This window comes from Neovison vison, chromosome 4 (assembly GCF_020171115.1).
Source record: "Neovison vison isolate M4711 chromosome 4, ASM_NN_V1, whole genome shotgun sequence".
Lineage (NCBI taxonomy): Eukaryota > Metazoa > Chordata > Mammalia > Carnivora > Mustelidae > Neogale > Neogale vison.
Window position 1 is genome coordinate 52651614 of NC_058094.1, and position 25246 is coordinate 52676859.

The 25246-nt window shown below is 35.8% G+C and overlaps 1 long non-coding RNA gene across 1 annotated transcript; it reads right to left on the reverse strand.

The window, feature by feature from the left end:
* Positions 1–1841: 1841 nt before the first annotated feature.
* LOC122905567 lies at positions 1842–21233 on the reverse strand. The gene is made up of 4 exons (XR_006384358.1): positions 21168–21233; positions 16079–16159; positions 3186–3495; positions 1842–1873 (listed from the first exon to the last, which is right to left on the reverse strand). It is a non-coding gene; the product is annotated as an uncharacterized LOC122905567 (long non-coding RNA).
* Positions 21234–25246: the final 4013 nt, after the last annotated feature.

A 25246-nucleotide genomic window follows, 5' to 3' on the forward strand; every position in this document is an offset into this window, starting at 1 on the left:
AATACGTGCCCTCTATAATACCCACCACCTGGTACCCCAACCTCCCACCCACCCCCGCCACTTCAAACCTCTCAGATTGTTTTTCAGAGTCCATAGTCTTTCAGGATTCACCTCCCCTTCCAATTTACCCCAAGTCCCGTCTCCTCTCTAACACCCCTTGTCCTCCATGATATTTGTTATGCTCCACAAATAAATGAAACCATATGATAATTGACTCTCTCTGCTTGACTTATTTCACTCAGCATAATCTCTTCCAGTCCCATCCATGTTGCTACAAAAGTTGGGTATTCATCCTTTCTGATGGAGGCATAATACTCCATTGTGAATATGAACCACATCTTCCTTATCCATTCATCCGTTGAAGGGCATCTTGGTTCTTTCCATAGTTTGGTGACCGTGGCCATTGCTGCTATAAACATTGGGGTACAGATGGCCCTTCTTTTCACGACATCTGTATCTTTGGCAGGGTCATAGGGAAGTTCTATTTTTAATTTCTTGAGGAATCTCCACACTGTTCTCCAAAGAGGCTGCACCAACTTGCATTCCCACCAACAGTGGAAGAGGGTTCCCCTTTCTCCACATCCTCTCCAACACATGTTGTTTCCTGTTTTGTTAATTTTGGCCATTCTAACTGGTGTAAGGTGATATCTCAATGTGGTTTTAATTTGAATCTCCCTGAGGGCTAGTGATGATGAACATTTTTTCATGTGTCTGATAGCCATTTGTATGTCTTGATTGGAGAAGTGTCTGTTCATATCTTCTGCCCATTTTTTGATATGTTTGCCTGTTTCATGTGTGTTGAGTTTGAGGCGTTCATTATAGATCCTGGATATCAACCTTTTGTCTGTACTGTTATTTGCAAATATCTTCTCCGATTCTGTGGGTTGTCTCTTTGTTTTCTTGACTGTTTCCTTTGCTGTGCAGAAGCTTTTGATTTTGATGAAGTCCCAGAAGTTTATTTTCGCTTTTGTTTCCTTTGCCTTTGGAGACATATCTTGAAAGAAGTTGCTGTGGCTGATATCAAAGAGATTACTGCCTATGTTCTCCTCTAGGATTCTGATGGATTCCTGCACACATTGAGGTCTTTTATCCATTTTGAGTTTATCTTTGTGTATGGTGTAAGAGAATGGTCAAGTTTCATTCTTCTACTTATAGCTGTCCAGTTTTCCCAGCACCATTTATTGAAGAGACTGTCTTTTTCCCACTGTATATTTTTTCCTGTTTTGTCGAAGATTAATTGACCATAGAGTTGAGGGTCCATATCTGGGCTCTCTACTCTTTTCCACTGGTCTATGTGTCTGTTTTTATGCCAGTACCATGCTGTCTTGGTGATCTCAGCTTTGTAATAAAGCTTGAAATCAGGTAACGTGATGCCCCCAGTTTTATTTTTGTTTTTCAACATTTCCTTCGCTATTTGGGGTCTCTTCTGATTCCACACAAATTTTTGGATTATTTGCTCCAGCTCTTTGAAGAATACCGGTGAAATTTTGATCGGAATGGCATTAAAAGTATAGATTGCTCTAGGTAGTATAGACATTTTAACAATGTTTACTCTTCCGATCCAAGAGCATGGAATGGTCTTCCATCTTTTTGTGTCTTCTTCAATTTCTTTCATGAGTGTTCTGTAGTTCCTCAAGTACAGATCTTTTACCTCTTTGGTGGTTTATTCCCAGGTATTTTATGGTTCTTGGTGCTATAGTAAATGGAATTGATTCTCTAATTTCCCTTTCTGTATTTTCATTGTTAGTGTATAAGGAAGCCACTGATTTCTGCACATTGACTTTGTATCCTGCCACGTTGCTGAATTGCTGTATGAGTTCTAGTAGTTTGGGGGTGGAGTCTTTTGGGTTTTCCATATAAAGAATCATGTCATCTGCGAATAGAGAGAGTTTGACTTCTTCACTGCCAATTTGGATACCTTTTATTTCTCTTTGTTGTCTGATTGCTGTTGCTAGGACTTCCAATACTATGTTGAACACGAGTGGTGAAAGTGGGCATCCTTGTCTTGTTCCTGATCTCAACGGGAAGGCTGCAAGCATGTGCTTGCTTTTTATCCACCTCTCCAATTATTCTTGAAAGATTTTGAAGTACAAAATAAATACTTTCATACCAGAGAAAAGAATGAGAGGAGCATTAAAGAATAAAAGAGATTTCAACAAACTTTTCAAAGATGAAGTTTATATGTGAGCAGATTGACAGATGAAACAGAGGGGAAAAACGACAAGCTAGAATATGCCATAAAAATACTGCTGAGTAGGTGTGAAAACACTCACTTGAAAGTAACCTGTGGAGGATTTGGGCTCAAAGTCAACTGACGCAACAAAGAACCAAAGTGAGAAAAAGGACTAAAAACAGGGAAGATTTGTTAAAGATAGTACATAAAATAAATTATCAGTCATTTCTCTTCATTTCTCTTCCAGAACCTCTACACAGACAGCCAGACCTTCCCCCAGTCATCACACTTGATAGCGCACTCCAGAACTGAATAATCTGTTTGGAGATAGCCAAAGTAGGGCTGACTCTAAAGTAAGCCTCAAAGCCAGAAGACCAGTGATTATGTTTCTGGTTTTTTAACACAGACATTCTAATTTGAATTCTAACATGGCCATTAACTAGCTTATCATCTTGAGAATATTGCTCAGCGTGTCAGTGCCCAAATTTCTTATCTGTAAAATGGGAATAATAAGAATATCTCAGAGCTGCTACAAGAATTCAATGAATATATACATATGGAAATAAAATATAGATAAAGGCACAGAGATAAGATGTAGTAGTAAGAACAGTTTCTGGCACAAATAAAACACTTTTTCCATCTTTCCTAGATCATTCCCACTGGCTTACAAACACTAGCTTAAAAATTCTCTAGTTCTAATGAAACAAATGAAAATAAAAACCTTTCTCTACCACACAACCCTCTCTAACTAAAAGCCCATTTAACAGTCTTCTTTAGAGCAAAACTCCATAAAATTGATAATTACTAGACCTGTGGGGGATGCCCGAAGCTTCAGATAATACCGAACCCTACATATACTGTGTTTTTTCCTATGCATACATATCTATGATAAAGTTATTCTATTAATTAAGCACAGTAACAGATAAACAACAAAAAATAAAAATAAAATAAAACAATTTAGCAATATGCTTAACACAATTTATCTGAATGTGGTCTCCTTCAAAATACATACCTTGTGGTGCGGCACTCATACTTCTCATGAGGAGGTGAGATGATAAAATGCCTACGTGGTGAGAGGACGTGAGGGAAATGGCGTAGGCACTGTGACGTAGAGTTAGGCGACTGCTCACCTTCTGAGGGTTCCTCAGAAGGAGGAGCATGGCTTTCAACGCTTTTGACTTCTGGTTACTGAAGCTGCGGAAAGCAAATCCTATGGGGTGGAGGACTACGGCTTCTCTGACTCCCTTATGTCTATTTCCTCTCCACCTCACTCCAATCTCATTTTTGCTCCAAACTCTACATATGCACTTTCAGCATAATGTCTGAAAAAAAAAAAAAAGTGAAATAAGAATGACTTTTCATTACAATCAATAGATCCTTATTAAGTTGGTAAACCAAAAAAGTAGGATGTGATCATATTATGTAGTTAAGGAGATCACTAAAAGAAAAATTTAAAAAGATTACTTCTGCTGCTTACTTTGGCAACACGCATACTAAAAACTGGAACAATACGGAGTTTAGTAAGGATCTCTTTCCCCAACCCCGGCGCCTGCTCGCACACACTCTCTCTCAAATTAATTAATTAATAGAATGAAAAGATTTCCTCAGAGCCATGGGTCAGTGTTAGGACAGAAAAGTTTAGGGATTTTTACTTTTCATGAAAAACACTTCTGATGTGCTGAATTAGTTATAAAGTATACATACGATTAGAGAAAGTAATTTAAATTTATAACAGCATAAGTCATTCACTTTCAGCTATTTGTTAGATACAGAAGCTTCATATTTCCACATAGGAACCTATGGGCTACCTTTCAAAAAACAGCCACTGGTCTTTTCATTTCTAAAAAGTATAGACTTCAATTATAATTAGATACTTTCATTCAGGAAAACACTATTGCTGAATATTTGGGGTCCTACTTTTTGCATAAAGGTTCAGAACAAAACAACAACCTCAGCATTCTATACTTATGCAATTCCCCATGACAGCTTATAACCAGTACATTTTAAAAATCATGATACTAATAATACAAAAACACATGAGAACTTTGTTATAACAATAATAACCAACATTAGCCAATGGATGCCATGTGACAGGAGCTGGATCAGAAAATGGCCTGAATGGGATATGGCACAGGCTGTCTGGTTTTACAACCAACCATGCTGCAGGTGAAGGAGAGCAAGAGAGAGCTCCACAAGGCCTCTCTTGGTCAGCTGTGGTATAGGAAAGGATTGCTTCACTTACATGTATGACCAGAACAGAGAGTACGTGTAGCCCCACATACATGGCTCCCTACACACACACACACACACACACATACACACACACCCTCCTACAAATTTTCTATCTGAAAAGATATCATGTCTTTTCAAGCTGAGACATGATCAAAATGAATCCAACACAGGATCTATGTCAAAAACTTCAAGTACAGAGAAGGCAAGGAATAGGAATAAAAACGCAAATGAAGAAAATTTTCTATGGAAAAGCTGAATGGGGGCACCTGGGAGGCTCAGTGGTTTAAGCCTCTGCCTTCAGCTCGGGTCATGATCTCAGGGTCCTGGGATGGAGCCCCACATCGGGCTCTCTGCTCAGCAGGGAGCCTGCTTCCCTCTCTCTCTCTGCCTGCTTCTCTGCCTTCTTGTGATCTCTCTCTGTCTATCAAATAAATAAATAAAAATCTTTAAAAAAAAAAGAGAAAAGCTAAATGATTTGAGACAAAGGATTTTCCCACTCAAAAAAAATATATATCTTTATTTAAAAAGAGCTCAAAGCAGAAGACCAAAGAATGATAACAAAAAAGATAACAGATGAGCTGAAAGGGAGAACTGAGTCTGTACACTTAAGTTAGAATCACATCTAGATTTTTTTTCTACTTCCATCCTGAACAGAGAGGACTCTGGATGAGTCTCCCGCTCCAAGGAACAGAGTCCATAAAATGGCTTCATGCACTCATTTTACTTGCTGTAAAATATGTAAGAAATAAAAATCACAGTTCTCATTTTGTAATCATATCACAAAAGGGTTGAGCCAGCAATTTACACAAACCTGTATTTTTCTTGTCTGCAAAAATGCTTATGAGAACATTTTTACCTCATCTAGACAGCCTTAGACCATATGATGAAAAGCAGTGGGTTATTTTAACCTTGACTCTAATTTGGGAGACAGGAATCCATGAAGAGTGAGATTAGTTTCCAGGGCCCATTTCAACCAATTATGTTACTTTTGAGTTTTGTAAAAAGAGTGTAGCGTGTGCTCTTAGAGTCAGCAGGACAATAAACAAAAGCTAGAGTTAACCCACAATGTGACATTCCTTTCACTTACTGGTTTCTCTTGCTTCTCTGATGGAGTGCTTACTTTGAGAAGGGTGAGCCCCCAAATTGTCCGGGACACCAACAGAAAAAGTCCCAGACCCTGCTTCTGGACTTTGTGGTCTAGAAGAGGCAAGGAAATAAACATTCACCCATTTACCTCAGACAGCTGCCTCAGAGCCTCCCTCCCACAGTGCTGAGTGGATTTGTAATATTTTGAGATTCTTAGTTTCTGGTGTACAGTACTTCTAAATCCTATGGGACACTGAAAATGGACGGAAGCGATTTTATCTACTTTCTCTGGGGAAAAGGTGCTAAAACCAAAACAGGAATATTGAAAAGAGATCCTAAATGTAAACACATTAACCTAAATATATGGAAAGGAAAAGACTCCTAGGTAAAACACCCATTTTAACTTTGGAGAAATTAACTTCTCTCTGGAGCTGTATTTGTGTATCTCCTCAAAATCCTAGAAAAAAATTCACATGGAAATGTCATTCTTCAATGGCTTTTTCATGAAATAGGGGATGCCCTCACCCAGAATTTCCTTACTCTCATGATGCCCCATTATCATCCATCCCTATACTCCTCTGGTCAGCAAAAAATTGGGGAAAGAGAATGGTAAAAATTAAGCACAAAGTGTAGAAAATTGTTTAGATACTTAATAATAGAAAAAATATAAATCAAAATAAATGAGTTCCATTAGACAGTATATACATATACTAATACCAATAAAAATACTATGCATTTTTTCTCCTACTTTTTTCTCACTTATGTTAAACAGCAAAATGATACAGCAAATTTTAATGATGATGTATAAAGAAAAATATTTTCAAAATTCAACACGGTGATATCTTAAGAAAGTGTAAATTTATAGCACAAGGACAGGTATAATGTATATTTGTCTAATGTAATATATTGTAATATGTACATCAGGGGTAGATTATCTAGATTTTGCTCCGGATTTATTCCATGAACATCCACAACAGACCAGACTGAATGCCTGTGCAATTTAGGTACAAGAAAAATATAGATTAGAAATAACAATTTACATAAGGTAATTAACCTATGTGCATTTCATTATATTTTTGTACTGTGTATTTCCAATAATAAAAACTAAAACAAACAAACAAAAAAAAAACAGACAAACAAAACAAACCCACTTAGTTCTATCCAAAAAAGCACAGGCAATTAATAGTCCCCTTGGGGAAGTGGAATATTACACAGATTACCATTCGTTAAGCTCAACACCTATTTATTTAGTTGTGGTTTTGAAAGCTAGGATAGAATCTATTAACTCATGTTCCTTCTGGGAAAAACATCTGATAACTACAGACAAGAAATGTTAATTTTCATGCTTTAAGCATAAACCAGTGCAAAGATATAGGTCCTATCATTTAAATGTGTCTTTGCATCTGAAATTTCTGCTGAAAATTATATAATAATGTTGAATGATAAATTAGTAAGGAATAATTTATATTTCATGATCTAAGAAATAATGTCCCTAAAATGAAATTTTGAAACAGTTTAGTATGTGGAAACTTTGGGTGTAGGTTTTTTTTGGGAAAAAAATAAAAACAAAAACTGATTGGTAGTTAAAAGTAAAAGGCTCCACTAAGTCAACTGTTTTTACTTGGTATTACAAGAAATATCTGCCTAACACCATATAACATAGCAACTTACTGACTGAAGTCACATAGAGTATTAATTTTTCCTTTCCAGGTGTTGGAATACTAGGGGTTCTATATCTGATAATACTATGTTCTACATGCTTCCATATTAAGCAGATACACACCAATGCAACCTTTACGCCATAATACAAAGTGAACCAAATTTATATTTCTCTTTCTAGGTTTTTTAATGTATCTTTCCCTTTCTTTTAGAAAATTCATTCTAAGAAAAGCTATGAGTTCCTGTATGAAACCCTTATGTTAATTTTACAGAGAAATGCCCACTTTTTGTTATCTCCAGTTGAAGAATAAAAATTAACTGAATTCGAGTAATCAAAGGTATCATGGTAGACTGCAAAGAGCATGGGCTTTGAAGCAAGGCAATGTATGTTTGCACCCCTTCCTTAGCAATGGAAATTAAAGTAAGGTATTTAATTCATCTGAACCATGATTTCCTAGTATATACCTAGAACATGATACCATTCTTTTAGCATCACAGGCATGATTAACTCAGAAAGCAATCACTTAGCACAGAGCCTAGCATGGGGCAGAGTGGCAGGGTGGAGAATAGCTGCTTAGCTATTTATTAATGTTATATGTGTGCATATCTGTAATAAGAAATAGGAGGGTTCTCCCTACCTTTCTTCCTCTCCTACCTTCTTCCACCCACTCCCTCTCTCACTTACTTCTTTTCTGCAACAGGTGAAGCTATCTGATCCATAAAGCAAAAGGTATTGTAGGGAAGTGTCTTCTTTTTCCCTTCAACTATAGGAGAGCTGAGGTTTTAAAAGCCATGGCCTCCTGAAGCAGCTCCCTTTATTCTCCAAGAAGGTAAACGTGTCTTTTGTTAACACCTGGTCTTTTTCATTGCCTCACCAAGTTCTATGGGAGGGGGGGATTGAGCTTTGGCTAAGATGGGGTTAAGAGGAGGATGTTAAAAGGATACCAGGATTCAGACCCCTGGAATGAATGCCATTCCTAAATGAGTATAATGGCTGATTGGAAAGATTCTGGAGGGAGAAAGACTTCTTTAAGGGACACTATTCGAATACCGAGGACCCCTAATGCTTCCAGGAAACTGATGCAGCTACTCATTTCATGAACCATTTAAGTGAGAACACATGGTAACCACAAAGAACTATTTCTGCCAACTCAATTCATGAAGAGATATTTCCCTGACTGTATGCAGAAGCCTCTTCTGTTATGGGCCCATTAACCATAATGATGACTATAAGACTTCCCATTCTGTATCATTCAGCTACCCAATGCAGACATCTCCCAGCAACACTTGAGAAATTAAAATATCAACAGAGATCACGAGACTCCCAACTAACTTCAGAGGAGAAACTCCTGAATCTACATTTTAGGATAGGATTGGGCACACTAGGACACTCAAGAGTGAACACCATTTTTAATACATACTTTTAATAGCTAACATCTATTTAGCTGTATGTGCTATGCACTGAGCTAATTAATTCATACACTGATTTTTCACAGTAACTCTGTGGGGTAGGCACTACACTCTTTTCCATTTTACAGATGACCACATAGAAGCCTATATATTTTGTAAACTGCAAGTGCTTCTGATAGGTCAGTAAATGACAACCAAAACTCTATTCCAGGTGTGGCTGACCCCAACATCCATGCATTTAACCACTATAAGTGGATTAAAAGAGACCATTACTTAAGAAAGCCAAGAGTAGAAAAGGGACTGAGGTGAGGAAATGGAGAAGTGGGAAAGTGGTGCTTCTCTGTCTTGAACTCAAGCCAGTTAGATAGTTGCTAAGTAGGGGGACGCCTGGGTGGCTCAGTTGGTTAGATAGTTGCTAAGTAGGAAGGGAATTCTCTTATAATGAGAGTGTATGTTCATCATCATTAGTCCTCAGGGAGATTCAAATTAAAACCACATTGAGATATCACCTTACACCAGTTAGAATGGCCAAAATTAACAAAACAGGAAACAACATGTGTTGGAGAGGATGTGGAGAAAGGGGAACCCTCTTCCACTGTTGGTGGGAATGCAAGTTGGTGCAGCCTCTTTGGAGAACAGTGTGGAGATTCCTCAAGAAATTAAAAATAGAGCTTCCCTGCAATTGCACTCCTGAGTATTTACCCCAAGGATACAGATGTCGTGAAAAGAAGGGCCATCTGTACCCCAATGTTTATAGCAGCAATGGCCACAGTCGCCAAACTATGAAAAGAACCAAGATGCCCTTCAACGGATGAATGGATAAGGAAGATGTGGTCCATATACACTATGGAGTATTATGCCTCCATCAGAAAGGATGAATGCCCAACTTTTGTAGCAACATGGATGGGACTGGAAGAGATTATGCTGAGTGAAATAAGTCAAGCAGAGAGAGTCAATTATATGATTTCACTTATTTGTGGAGCATAACAAATAGCATGGAGGACAAGGGGCGTTAGAGAGGAGTAGGGAATTTGGGTAAATTGGAAGGGGAGGTGAACCATGAGAGACTATGGACTCTGAAAAACAATCTGAGAGGTTTGAAGTGGTGGCGTGGTGGGAGGTTGGAGTACCAGGTGGTGGGTATTATAGAGGGCACGTATTGCATGGAGCACTGGGTGTGGTGAAAAAATAATGAATAATGTTTTTCTGAAAATAAATAAATGAAAAAAAATAAAAATAAATAAAAAAGAGAGTGTATGGTACAGTTGAATATAGTTCTCTTGTTAAAAAAGCACTGAACAGGGGCGCCTGGGTGGCTCAGTGGGTTAAGCCATTGCCTTCAGCTCAGGTCATGATCCCAGGGTCCTGGGATCGAGCCCCACATTAAGCTTTCTGCTCAGCGGGGAGCCTGCTTCCCCCTCTCTCTCTCTGCCTGCCTCTCTGCCTACTTGTGATCTCTGTCTGTCAAATAAATAAATAAAAATCTTAAAAAAAAAAAGCACTGAACACATACACGTCAGGCTGTATTGGTGTGAGTGTATTTGCCAAATGCATTCTTTTCATTTAGTTACTTGGTAGGCAGCTCCTGCTTTAGCTTTTGTGTTCTCCGCACCACAGATACACATCTGTAGATCTCCATGAGGTTTTCATGCAGTGCCTCATCATAGATTTGAGATAAGAAAATAATTCTCTACCCCAAAACACACACACAGACACACACACTCTCTCTCTCTCTACCTTGGGGAATGCGAAGGACATAGAGGACACCAACTCTGAAGAATCTGTCTCCTACTACCTAGCCTCTCCAGCTTGAATCCCTTTATAGCTTTCAATGGACAAGGGGCTAATTTTCCAGCATCAGTTTTTGGCTCTCTTTATTTGTAAGTCATATGCCAGTAGTCTTTCTTACTTCATTTTATGTGGCAGAACAGGTAGAATCTGTCTTTGGACATCTGGTCGAACCTGAGACCATAAGAGTTCTATGTTAACATCAGTTACTCTCCTCAAAAGAGAAGAAACTGAATTCTTTCTTTCAACAATAAATCCATCTTCTTATCTCTAAACTCTTCATAAACTTCACTTTTTCACTGCTGGTTATACAACAGTAGATCTGTGATGAGGGTAATGACTTCCATTGTAAAGCTATGCAAATGAATTCTAAGTGTGCTGTCAGATGATGAAAGGAAAAATGATGACAATTTTATTCTACTTGTTCTAGAGTAAACATTGGTAAACTAATTACACGATACACCTTCACTGAATATCTATGAATGGAGCAAGAGTCTCTGATTACCGATTTTGTCTTTATTTCTATTTGATAAATTACATTTAATTATACTGTAATTAGATAACACCTTTAGCATTAAAAAAATAAGCCATGTAATAAGGTATAATTTCTGAAAACAGCATAAATTCTAAAGATTGTAAATAAAGAGACCACATGATAACTGTGAATTCATCAGAATAGTTTGGTTTATGTATTTTTTTTTTTAAAAAGACTGCTTTGCATAATATGGAACTTTATTCAAAGTGTCAATTCTAGAATTCTTTATGAAAAAGCAATTGAAGAAACCAGTCTTACATGCAAATGCATTTTATAAAAGATAAAATTTACCTAGCTACTAAATGAAGCCTTGGAAATTAAAAAAAAAATCAAATTCTCCTCTAATTGAAACAACTACTAATTAAATCAAGTGCTTAACTAGTTAATCACAATTAAACAGTCAATTTCAAAGCCTCTCCTAGTTGACATTTACCAGAAATTATCTACTTTTCTCTCTTCAGTCCCCTCCCTGCACACACTGCTTTCCTGTATTTCACATCTAGATCAGTATGGTGAGACATCTAGAAAAAACTGTCAGCAAGGTCCTTTTGTCCAAGGATATTTCAGTATATTTTTCTGATCAAAACACAAGAAAATGACAGTGGCTGCTTTCACAACTCACTTCCCTATTCTGTTACGTAAAATGCCAACAAAGAGCAGACATGGCTGTTGGCAATAACAGCGGTGACTCCAAATCTGGTAACTACCAGATGAGAGGCAAAGTCGCAGAGGAGGCACAGGTATCTTGGTAACTTTCATCCAATTACTCATCTAGAGTTTTCCTATCTATTATATATTTAGAAGAAAACTTTTACCCCAAGCCACAGTAACATTTGGGGAACAGTGACAAAACTTCCAGAATACATCAGAGATCCTATCTTCCTTAGCAAGTCTTGGCATAAAAGTTCTAACATTGTTCTCTTTGATCACTTTCTAGTTATAAATTCCCCTTTTCATGCTACCTCTAAAAAGCATCCTTACTATATTTTCTCCCTTCAATTTTATCATTCTAGGGTGATTAGAGTCTCTACTGAAAATGATATTTAAAATCCATTTACCACAGCCATCTGGAATACTTGTCTCATTAACTGAAGATTTTTGGATCATGGCTGCAATCTCCATTCCAACTCCTATGTTTGTCTTAGATGATTCCAAGTCAGTCTTGATGATCCAAACTACATACCAGTCTTTCATTTCCACCATGTGGTCTCCAAGATCACCATTTTATCTCATCTAACAACTCCTTTGGACATATTCTGGACATTGCCATCTACAAAACTTCCCCAGCTTTGGAATACTAAGTTTAGACATCATCCTTCCTGAACACATCTTCCTATCCTTTCATCTTGTTTCCTGAACTACTTCTGCTACATCTCTTTTCCTATCACAGTGGGACCATTAATCCATCAACCCCTCTACTTTATTCCTATTATAGCAGCTCCACTTTTTTTTTCTTTTTTTCCAGTTTATTTATTTTCAGAAAAACATTATTCATTATTTTTTCACCACAACCAGTGCTCCATGCAGTCCGTGCCCTCTATAATACCCACCACGTGGTACCCCAACCTCCCACCCCCCCGCCACTTCAAACCCCTCAGACTGTTTTTCAGAAAAACAGCAGCTCCACTTTTCATAATATTTTCCCTGCATAAAGAAGATGTTGTGACATAGCAGTAGTTCCTATTAAGATAAGACACTAAGGTAAGCATTTCTAGCTATTGAGAGAAGTAGCCAAGGAGATTGGGAGAAAACGAGAAGAATAAGGACAAAAGTAGACTGAACTGTCCTTTTCCCCCAACCAACCAGTGTTAAACTCCTTTATCAACAGGCCACCTGAGAAAGAAGAAATGAAGGCAAGACACATTTAGATGAAGAGTCTTATACAATGACAGCCTCTTCTTTCATCCCTCCACTGTCCATACTTCCAAACTCCTCCTCATTCCCCAACACCATAAAACTTCTTTGTGCTGTTAGAAGACCCTCCTTACTTTACTGTTTTCTTCAAGGTCTTCTCATTTGCATATCTTTATACAATGGAAGAGTAGTCTCCACAGTTGACAAAGTTCCAACCTCAGATTTAGAGGGCCAAGCTCTAATTTTGGCTAGGCCTTTAACTATCTAAAAATGGAATATTACCTTAAAACCATGTTAGTGTGTGAATTTTACTAATTATAGATTAAATACAATTTAAGTCACACATTTATAACCCTTACACATTCCACCATAGGGATCAACTTTCATAAGGTAAACACAGCAACCATGTATCTAAGTCCAGAAGGAATTTTTATTATTATTACCTTATTTTAAGAGGTATCTGATACAGTTTATCAGTTTACCCTTTCCTGTATACTCATCCTTTTACAAGCAAACAAATCCCCTAAATCCTGTGACCATGTGACCGCACTCTCTCCTGATTTTTTCCTCTGTCTTTGGCTACTCTTTTTGGGTTCCTTTCTTATCTCTTCCTCCTCAAATTGATTTTTAATATTTTATTTGCACAAGGCTCCAAACTAAATCTCATTTTCTTTTATTCTATCTTCTCTTTCCAGATGTTCTCACTCAGTCTATATGCTTTAATTCTTACCTATGCATTGATCACTCCCAGTTTTATCTATAGTCCAAATAATTCTTCTGAACTCAGATCCACATAGAAACATCTCGAGTTCATGATCAAACTCAACATCAAACTCATCGCCCCCGTATTTCTTCTCCAAAAGACTTCTCCATTATTCTTTATTATAGTTTATGGCACTAGCCTTTACCTCATTATTAAGCGAACAATCTGAGAAGTGTTGTTTCATAAAAACATGTGTGTATATGATAACAGAAAATGGGTTTTTAAATATGAGTTACATTCAGAAAAATGCTTGAAAGCCAAATTTAACATATAAATTGCTTGGAAAAGTATCGGACACACAGTAACTACTCTAAAATGTTAGTAATCATTACAACTATTGTCTTTAATCCATCATTCTCTTTCACCTGCCTCTTCATAACCAATCCATTACCAAATCCTCTTGTTTTTATTCTCCAAATATATCTTTATCTCATCTACTTCCCTCCAATTCTTCTGTGCTGGTCTATTCTAAGCAAATTTCTCTCTCACCCAGTCTGTTGTAACACCTCCTTCCTAACTGTTCTTTGGGTATCCACTCTTGCCCTTCTTCAGATTTTTCTCCACCTTGCTTTCAGGGTGAGGTCTTCATGAGGCCAACCTGATCAAGTCAACATCACTCACTCCTTGAGTAGCATCCTTCAAAATATCCTTTATGAATATGGTCTACATGGCTTCAAGCCATATGCCTATAGATTCATTCATATCACTCTCCCACTTTGCCAATATATTTTAGCTTCACTGCTCCTTCTCTCAAGTTTCCTAAGCTCACCAAACACCTTTCCAAATCTGGGTGAGTTTCCATACCTTCTATTTTCCACTGCCCAGAACACAACTGTATACCGCCTCCCATATCCTTCCTTTTGTTGGCTACCTTCCATTTACTTTTTTTTGGCCCGAGTTTACAGTTTAAAGTTATATTCTCCAGAAACTTTGTCTGATATCTTCTAATCAGTAATTTCAAACTATAAATCATGGCCATTACTATGTTATGAAGTCAATTCAGTGTGTCCATAACCACTGTATTTTTTTTAAAGTGGTGGAATGTTTTGTCAGGTTATGAATTGGGATGGGATGGGATGGGATGGGATATATAAGGCATTTCGTGTAGTTAAAGTACTATTTTATAAATTTGTGTATGTGTATGTTGGTGATGTAAGTGTATTTTTCTTACAGTGAGTCACATTCAAACATAAGTTTGAAAGCACAAATTTATAAACCACTGTTCTAACATTAATATGTTTTCATAACACCAACATTTGTGTTTTAGTAAATTTAGTGTTGATTAGTAAAATGAACACACTCAGGCTGTTATCTGTGTATCTGCAATGTAAGCATTTGTCTTATGTAAAATTTAGGCAATAAAGTAAGCTAAGACTTAACCTCCATTAAATAATATATACAAACACATTACATAAATAAACATAATGTGTCAAAACCTCCATTAAATAATTGATTATCTTCTAAAATTGAGCCTACATTAATGAGGGTTTCTTTTCTCAGCATCTATCAGAAAGCCATAAAACGAGAAACATAATGATGGATCTTTTGCTACAGGTGCTGAAACCGCTTGTAATTTCAGGTTCAGCAACCATTATAAGGCAGACATAGCTGTATTCTAATGCCTTCTCTCCTGGGTACCAGTTTACAAAGTTTTGCAAGAAAAAATTCTCCAGAAAAAGTATCTTTACACAGCTCCTTGAAGTTTCTTGTTTTTCCTCATTTAGCTGTTGGAGAGGACACTCCCTGCCTTACTGGGCTATAAATGTTAAATGGTATAATGTACATCTAGAATAACTTCTGTCAAGTGGTAGCCTTTTGAAAAATGTGCCATTCTTCTTTTCTATTCCTTTTCCTTCTCCAATCTACAGACGCACTTCCTTTTCTAAATATAATATGCATTCTGAGACTCCTGGCTCAGTCTCCTAAGAAAGGCTTTTCTAACATACATGATCATATTTCATATTTGTTTTCTAATGTAATTAAAATTGAGTTATTTTCAAGTACGCTTCAAGCCAAACTAATGCTTTCATGAAATGTTTATTAATCTTTTTTCATCTTATTCATCTATTCTTCTATTGTCCTATTCATAGCTGAGCAGGTCACCTGTTAGACCAGTCTCTCTCAGTAACTCACATTCAAATGTTCCAAGATATATTCAAACATTCCAAGTCAAGTCTGGAAATCTTCTATATAAATGGGGTTTGCTATCTGATATAGGTATGCTGTCAGATTTTAGAGGGTTATGTCCATAGGTTGAGGTAAAATAAAGTAGGTCTCAAAAGGAAGATTCTATTATAGCTGCACCAAAATATGTTTTATGAAATAATTGAAATGGATATCATGATTTGGTTGACTTAACAAAAATTTACTTTTACTCCACTTCAATTCAAGACTAAAGAGTTTGTAAGATTTTGTAGAATGTCCATGAAATTCTATATAGGTGATCTATTAAAGAAATGGGATGGGAAGAAGCAGTTAGGGATTTAACAACTCAATGGAAGTTTTAAGTCAAGAAGCATCTCTAATACTAATAAAAGTCCTATTATTAAAATGCAGATAAATGTGGTTAGGAACTTACGTGAGGTGGGATGTTACAGTTTGATTCTCTTGTGTACATCTGAAACCACTGATTTCATACGTCCTTCAATGTGGAAGAGAGCTGTAAGAAATGACTAAAGGTGAGTTAGCCCCACTAACTACCAAAATATCACCAGAAATTCATATTAAAGCATCAAGTATCTATACCAATTCTTTAAAGATTTTTTTCTTGCCTTTTAAGTGAAACTCTTTTCATCTAGACATGTCTGTGTTTCTGGATGTCAAAAAGAGAATGAAAATTGAGAGTAATGGTTTTAAGAGACATAACTTTGAAAGCAGTATCACCTTTTGAGCAATCTAGTCCTCAATTTATAACAATCCTGATTTCTAAATGTGCTTACTTCATAACATGTTGAAACATTTCTAAAACCTGGTAACAATATTTATCTGAGTAGATTCTTTATTTTAGAAAAGATTAGGCAGACAGTTTGCTCTTGAACAAGGTTACATATTTTAAAAGCTGCTGCACAGAGAATACATAATAATCATCATGATTTTATGCTAGACATAAATAACTTGATGTTTCATAATTTAAACTATTTTTATTATTATTTTTTGTTATTGATCACCAGCAAATTTATGTGTGGTCTGAAATCCTTTATACATGAAAAATATAAAGATATATTCCTTGGATGATTTTCCCAAGAGACAAATTAAATCCCATGCTCAGTTTTTTAAGTCTATAATAACTAAGCAGGTGTCTGCTCTGTGAACTGAATACAAAATTCAAGTTTATATAAACAGAATGTTTGGTTCAAATTAGAGAAAAAATTATGGTATTTTTTAGTTGATTTGTTAAATCACTGTCACTATACAACTCTACCTGGCTTATCAACCTTATGTACTTTATTTCAGTTAAGTTCTCCAAGTTCTGTTATCTTATAATAGAAATCAAACAGAAATACCAGAATCATAATTCTAGATGGGAATTTGACAAAATTCTCTTTTGTGAAAATGTTGAATTTCAATATATATCTTCTATATTTTTACCTCATCCCAACAACTGAAAATTCACTGTAAAATCTTTTAATTTGTGAAAGAGTGCATCCAATTACAAAACACACACACACACACACACACACACACACAATATTGGTTTTGTTAAATTTTGATTTGCATTTTCCCACTGAGGGGTACCTGGGTGGCTCAGTTAGTTAAGAATCTCTTTAGCTCAGGTCATGATCCCAGGGTCCTGGAATCAAGTGCTCATCTGGCTCCCTGCTCACAGGGAGTCTGATTCTCCCTCTGCCAAACCCTCCAACCCCACTTGTGCTCTCTGGCTCTAGCAGTCTGTAAAATGAATAAATAAAATCTTTCAAAAAAATAAATTTTTCCAATGAAAAACTAAACTGATTAATCAAAGATAATGTTTTTTTGTTTTGTTTTGTTTTCCAATTTATTTATTTTCAGAAAAACAGTATTCATTATTTTTTCACCACACCCAGTGCTCCATGCAAGCTGTGCCCTCTATAATACCCACCACCTGGTACCCCAACCTCCCACCCCCCCGCCACTTCAAACCCCTCAGACTGTTTTTCAGAGTCCATAGTCTCTCATGGTTCATCTCCCCTTCCAATTTACCCAAAAGCACATACCCTCCCCAATGTCCATAACCTTCCCCCCTTCTCCCAACCCCCCTCCCCCCAGCAACCCACAGTTTGTTTCATGAGATTAAGAGTCACTTATTTTTTAAAATTATTTTTGCCACAACTCCTCATTTGAGGAATAAAAATCGGGTCTCTGAAATATATGCTTTAAAAATTTTGTTGGAAAAGAAATGATTAAACAATGTATTTTTGTTTCCTCGCCATCTAAAAGACAATTTTTGTTGTTTCTTCTTCGGTATGTTTGCAATGATCCATTTTTAACCAAAACCAAAATATTCACTTACTCCTTATATTGTTGATTATTAAGGAGAGTAAAAAGAGAGAGAGACTAACATCATGGGAATTTATAACTGGGAAGTAGGCATTATGCTGGGCTGGACACTTTATTTTTATTATATTTAATGTTTCAGCATTATGATATCAGAAAATAAAAATTAATCAAATAATATGTAATATAGATAGTTTTAAAAAATCATTTGCCATGAATTAGATTTTACACCAGATTTCTAAACTGTAGTCTCTCTCTTAATATCATTTCCATCACTGGTGACATATTTTGGTGTTGTGCTAGAATCATGTAGTATAAGTCATTTGCATTTCTTGTCCTCAGTGGCTTGAAATGTGTATGTTTTAAATTAATTATATTTCAATTAATTTTGATTTGCAGCTTCTTTTCAATCATAAAGAATTTAGAAAATTAATTAACAAGATGACAATATTCAAGAATGGGATTAGGTAAAAGACCCATATCTAAAAACACATAAGAAATAAAATGTCAGCTGTCATTTTAATTTATTGTCCCTTACCACTTTACTATCAAAAGATATAGTTCTGACATTTAGAAGAAAGATGACGCACATAATAAATGTCAAGGCTTTTTCTTCCCCCTCCAAACGCAACTTTATTTTCAAAAAGCATAACAACAAAAATGCAGGTGTCATCTAATTTGTCCTTTTTTTCACACTATAAGCTTTGCCTAGAAACATGCATCAGCCAAACCTGATATCTGTTGCCTAGCAACCATCTGACAATTGTATGACTTAGATGACCTGGATATATTTCTGATTGTTAACCCTTACACAGCTGAGTTAATTAAACACTTAGAAACTTATAGGGTTCCCAGGTAAAAAACACTGAGGTGATATTTAATTTTAACTGTTAACAATTTAATTAGGTGATTTTCTTGTTAAAGGAATTAAAGAATTGAAATAAACATGGTAAAGAGTTTTTAAAATAGCAATAAATTACGGGAAAAAAAACAGAATAATGGCTGAATCCTCTCATCTTATTAGACTTAAGAATAAAATGTACACTTGTGTAAGTCTTAAAATTGAAGCCTCAGTTTCTACCACTATCATCCAATTTATATACATGCTTGTTCTTTCAATGTCACAAAAAAATTCTGAAAAATAAAATCACTAACATTAGCTCAGTTTTGTCAATGACAGGCTTTTCCAGTGCTTAAAACAAAAATCATAAAGTTAAACAAAGAGATGTTAATCTGCCAAGATATCAGGTAAACATGTTAATCTCTAATGTAAATATAGAACAATAAAATTAATGACTACATTTGTTAAATATAGTTATACTTCCAAAAATACATTTACTGGATATATAATGTAGGATTTCATGAAAGATAAAAAGACAAAGAAGAGACTGAAAGCTTCTGCAAAACAGTGACATTTAAATAAAAACAATTTTGCCACATCTTGGGGCTAAAAAATAAATGCTTGCTGAACTCCTTGACACTGTAATCTTTAAAATGTTAATTTCCACTAGGAAGCAAGTGTTCAAAGTTCTTCTGAAAAATTCAAAGTAATTATAAATAGAATAACTTTTATCACATTGGTCAAACTATTATTAAATTTTATATGAGTTGGAGTCAGCAAAATAAATTGTGTCTGCATGTCTGTGAAAGTACAATAATTAAGAATAAAACTGAGTACTCATATATTTAAAATTTTAAATTATTAAGATTTATCATTAAGAATATCTATTATAATTAAATACATTTATTATAAAAATAAATTTATAAAACCCTGAGTGAAAGAGTAGACCCATTTGTAAATGGGCTCATATTGCAATATTGACACATGACCTCTGCTAACTGCAGAGAAAAACTTTGATTCTCCCAAGATAAAATATAATACAGTTCACTGTAAAGGCTTATTTAAATATATGAAATATATATATAAATGTATAAATATGTAAATATATGTGAATTTCCCAAAATTTAAATTGTACAATTTGGAAGGTGATAAGAGAAAAATTAAGATAACCAGATCTTCTAAAAGACTTGCATCAAATTGAAAAGTAAAAGATGACAATTAAAAGAAAAATCAGAATCAAGACAAGATGTTAGTTGTTATTTTTATTATAGAAAGAAAAAAGAATATTCTCAAAGATAGAGAGAACAGAGCAATAATAACAATGAGGAAAAAGACATGAGTGACAGAATGGGACGATGATTATTGTGGAAGTAAATGTGAGAAAAGGAAGGAAGGGAAAGTTTCCCAAATACAGGGGGGGAAGAACATCATCTGGTATTAGGATTAAGGAGTGAAAGTTAATTTAGGTACACAATTTATATACTGAGCTGAGCAGTGGGGAGGGAGACAATTATATATTCAGCTCAACAGTGGAGAGGGAGAAGTATGGAGATGTAAGGTAAGTTTCATCTTTGCTTTCTCCCTTTACCTAGATGTAGCCAGCTGGGTGTTCTCAGACCTTAAAGATGAATGAAAGATGAACAACTTTCCCAATAGAAATTCTCCAGGACAATCTGACCAAAGTCTGTTTAGGAAGGACTTTGGAGCAGCCAGGGCTTTGTTCCACCTCTGCCCAGGGTAAGAATTCCCACCTGTGGAAGGGTGAGGAGGTCAATATAAATGAGACCGAGCCAAAGCAGTTGAAGCAAGTATCTTGGCATGTCTGGTAGAAAGGCCTTTAAATTGTCCCAACCATGTTCCCCTAAACATTATACCCTCTGTGCATGTGCAAAGATAAAGGACATAGAGCAGTAGACCGCTGATCTTCAGGACAAGAAGGAGAAAGAAATGAAATTTTAATGGACCCAGACTTTATTTTGTCTTAAAATCAGTTATGACCACTGAATTTTGGTATTGGATAAACCCAGATGCCAGTGTAGTCTTTGGAACCCCATAGCTGTGTAAACTTGGGCAAGTTATTGAATCTTTATGAAATGAGATTCTCTTTGTCAATTGAAAAGACCGATACTTTATTAAAATGAAATTAAACAACATATGTAAACAGTAAAATGAAATTAAACAATATATGTAAACAATATATGTAAAACAATATATGTAAACAATATATGTATATATGTAAACAAGGATTATGCTTGGCACAGTCTTTAAAATACTTTTGAAGCAAAACAGTTACTGTCACTTACTAAATGAGAAGCCCACTGTTAGAGTAGGCAGTTAGGTTCTAACAGGATACCTGGAGGCCAGCAAAGAGGAGATCATGTTCAGCTACTGGGTAAGTCAGAAGCCTGTCCTGGGGACCACTCCACAAGAAGCCGGATCAAATTGGATGGGCCCAAGATGGCAGGTGCCATGACAAGAAGCCCTGATGAATAAAAAAGAAAAAGTACAAAATTCCGCATGCCCCAAGTAATATTCTGCCCCCTAGTTAACAACTGTCAAGAAGACCTAAAAACCCAACCTCCAGGGTACATAGCTCTCTCTTTAGCTCTCCTGCTTGCCTATCTTGAGAGTGTACTTTCTTTTTAATAAATTCTCCCACTTCTGTCACTCATCCACTTTGTTGTATGTCTGCCCTTGAAGTCTTTCTTATGACAGGACCAAGAGTTCTAGGCAACACCTTTGGGAGGGGCTGGTGTTGAGGTCCCAGAGCCTGGGGTCTCCCTAGTTCACCTGACAAGACTGTGGCTAAAACAGTTTTTGTAACTTAACAGAGTTTGACTCATCTAGCAATTTTTAGAACCTATTTCGTGCCCAGTATTTTTCTAGATACTCAGTATACAAAAACCAATAACTAAGTCAAAATGAAGGCAAACAACACTAGTCTAACCTGGACTGTGTTTTACTCCAAAGCCTCTGCTCCTTTCCTACACGACTTTTTAATTTCAAACAGCTAAATTGAATGCCCTTTTCCCTGGTGGTGAGCAACAAAGAGAATTCTAACAAGGTAGCCACAGTCTTAATCAGCATAAAATATCTAAACCACAGATTGAGTGGGTTTAGTGTATAAATCTCCAGAGGAAAGTTAATGAAACCAGAATGTTGAATACTGTTACATATATATTCAGCCATAATTGGCCAGAAGTAAATGTTAGTTTTATATAAGTGATCAGGCTAAAATAATTATATTGTTTTAATATTAGTAAGAATTCAAGTTAAAGGTTAATAGAATAGCTCATACATTCCACAGGTACTCATTAAGCACCTCAGAAGTATCGAAGTGTATTTCCTAATTCCTAAAGTAGGAATTACAAGAGGTAAGAACGAGCAAGATCTTATGTCTTGTATGGACATAAGTAAGTAGGCAATGGTGATATGGTGTGGTAGGTGCTACGACAGAGAAAGACACAGATAAGAGAATAAAAATGCAATCTCATCAGGACTTGTGGGATTTGGGAGAGAGGAGATGGAATTTTTCTTGAAAAAAGTTATCTAGAATAAGACCAGAAGGGTATGATGATTAATTTTGTCAACTTGACTGGTCCACAAAGTGCTCATATATTACACTGGGTGTTATATGCAACTAATGAATCATTGAACACTACAAAAAAAACTAATGAGGTACTATATACTGGCTAATTGAACATAATAATTAAAAAAAATTTTTAAAGAAAAATAAATTTTAAAAAAAACCATTATTCTGGATGTGTCTGTGAGGCTATCTCTGGATGAGATTAACATTTGAATTGGTAGACTGAACAAAGCCTATTGCTCTTCCTAATCTGAAGTGCCTCATCCAATCCATTGAAGGCCTGGATAGGACAAACAGGCAAAGTAAAGGAAAATTCATTCATTCTTTCTGCCTGTCTTTGAGCTGGGACATTGGTTTTCTCTTTTGGACTTGGACTCAGACTGGAATTTATACCATATATATTCTATTGACTCTGTCTCTCTAGAGAACCCAAATAATACAAAGGGAGAATAATAAAAATGGAGCAAAGGAAGACATGTCTTAGGCAATGAATATGGCAGGGTAAATCCTCTGAAGCAGGACAGTGAATGAGCTATTCCAGGAACTGGAAGTGTTTCGCTGTGTAGCAGGGAATGTCAGGGAGGAAGAACCAAGAGATAAGGCTAGAGTAGATGGAACCAGATCATAAAGTAAACCGTGACCCAAGTTAAGGAGTTTAAACTTTAATTTTAGGGCAGAAGGGAGCCATTCACATGTGTAGGCACAGGAGTAACATGAAATAAGTAGCTTTGTCTGCGTTTGTATTAATGCAAGAAGCAGGCTAACAAAATAGGATGCTGTTGCTGTCAACTGGGTAGATGATGCTGATGGCTTAGAAGGGCTGCAGAGATGGAGAGAAGGAACTGGATTCAGTTAAGGAGGCAGAATTGAGAAGATAACAGTAATTGACTGGATGCAGGTCTGCTTATGGAGAAGGAACCATTTGGATGATACCCAGTTTTTTTGTTTTTGTTTTTGTTTTTGTTTTCAGAAAGTAAGCAATTATATGGGTGGTGATATCTTTCCTTAAGATTTGTGTGGAAGAAAATTAATGAGTTCAGCTCTTCATAATTATTGTTTAAATGTCTGTAGCAGGGAACAGTGGACAGTTTAGAATGTAGACACAAAACTCAGGTACAAGACCTAAGTTGGTAGCTCAGACCCACAAGTCTTTGGAACAATTTGCGAATGTGTAATTACAGTTCTTGGAGAGAATGAGATCTTTCCAGGTGAGAGTATTCACATGGCATCCATATATAATAAGCTGAATGAATATTAAAAATATGTATAAGGGTCAATAAGGCACCTCATAAAAATACTTCCCATTTTTTATACAACATTGCTGGTTAAAGAGAGGTGCATAAATAATGAATCTTGGAACACTGAAAAATAAAATAAAATTTTCAAAAAAAGAGAGAGGATTTCATGTAGACTGGAATCAAATCTGAAAGTCACTCTGTGACAACAACTCATATAGAAAAAAAAAGAGAAGGGAACAGCCAGCATTGATAAGAAGATATAAAAAATTATTATACCTAATATTACCTAGAACAGGTATTCAAGAATATACTGATATCAAATAAGATGTATTTTCTGTTAACTTTGTGTAATTTAATGAACACACAAGAAGCCATGATTTATTCCTTTTCTTTGAAATGTATTTGAACAATATATCTAGCTACCTGTAGTGAACATGACTACACACTTTATCTCAAGGTGAAATGTGAAGTTCTCATTTCAAAAAACTTCATCATTCATGAAATAAAATTGTATCTTGATGGTAATCACACAGCAGATTTCATGCATCATGTTACATTCAATTACTGTTAAATTGGTCAAACACAGTATGCACTAATAATACAATGGATCAGTCAAAAGGCCAAATAGTGAGTTTAAAAATATCAGTATCACAACAATTCATTATTGAGTGCATATTGCTCTCCAAAAATTGTATTTCTTAAATACTATCCAAATAAGGCAAATATAGCTTCTTTTTTCTTTCTTTTTTTTTTTTCCTTTCTAACTTTCCCTTGTTTCTTAATGTTCTGGCCCACTTACCTTTTCTCACTCCTCTTTCCACCTTTAGGAAATTAGCCTCTTGAGAATTATGGTAAACAATCCAGTTCCTAGACAAGAACTTTCTCAGCATATATTTAAAGAAAAGCAATAAATATATTAGCTATTTTTAAAAAGATTTATTTATTCATTTGTCAGAGAGCGAGCGAGCACAAGCAGGGGCCAGAGGGAGAAGGTTCCCCACTGAACAAGGAGCCCAATGTGGAACTTGATCCCATGACTCTGAGATCATGACCTGAGCTGAAGGCAAACACTTAACCAACTAAACCACTCAGGTATCTTAATATATTTGCTATTGAAAGCATAAAGTACTTCACAGGAAATGGGGTAAGGACAAGTTGAGGAGAAAATATAAGGGTAATAATTTCAATAATGATTAATATTTGTTGAGTGATATTATATGATGGACACCTGCCAAATACTTTACTTGTTAATTAAAACCAAAATTACAAACAATAAAACGGTTCAGAAAGAATGGTGGCCAGAAATAAAGAGACAGAACATACTATATCTTGAACACCAACATTGTACCAGAATCTTTGTTCCTTTCAACAACCTTATCAAGTAAAAACAGGATACAAAGATGGCTCTATTTGGCCACCAAATCCTCATGCTTTCCTCTGACTCTCCTGCCTTTACCTGTGTTCTGTAGCTTCATGAGGAGGGAGAGATCCTGGACCTAGACCTAAGGTAGCTCTAAATCCTGCTGCTAGGGAAACCAACAAGAGAGAAAAAATATTTTGGAATTAAAAAGGAAAGACTGATTTAAAACAAAACAAAACAAACAA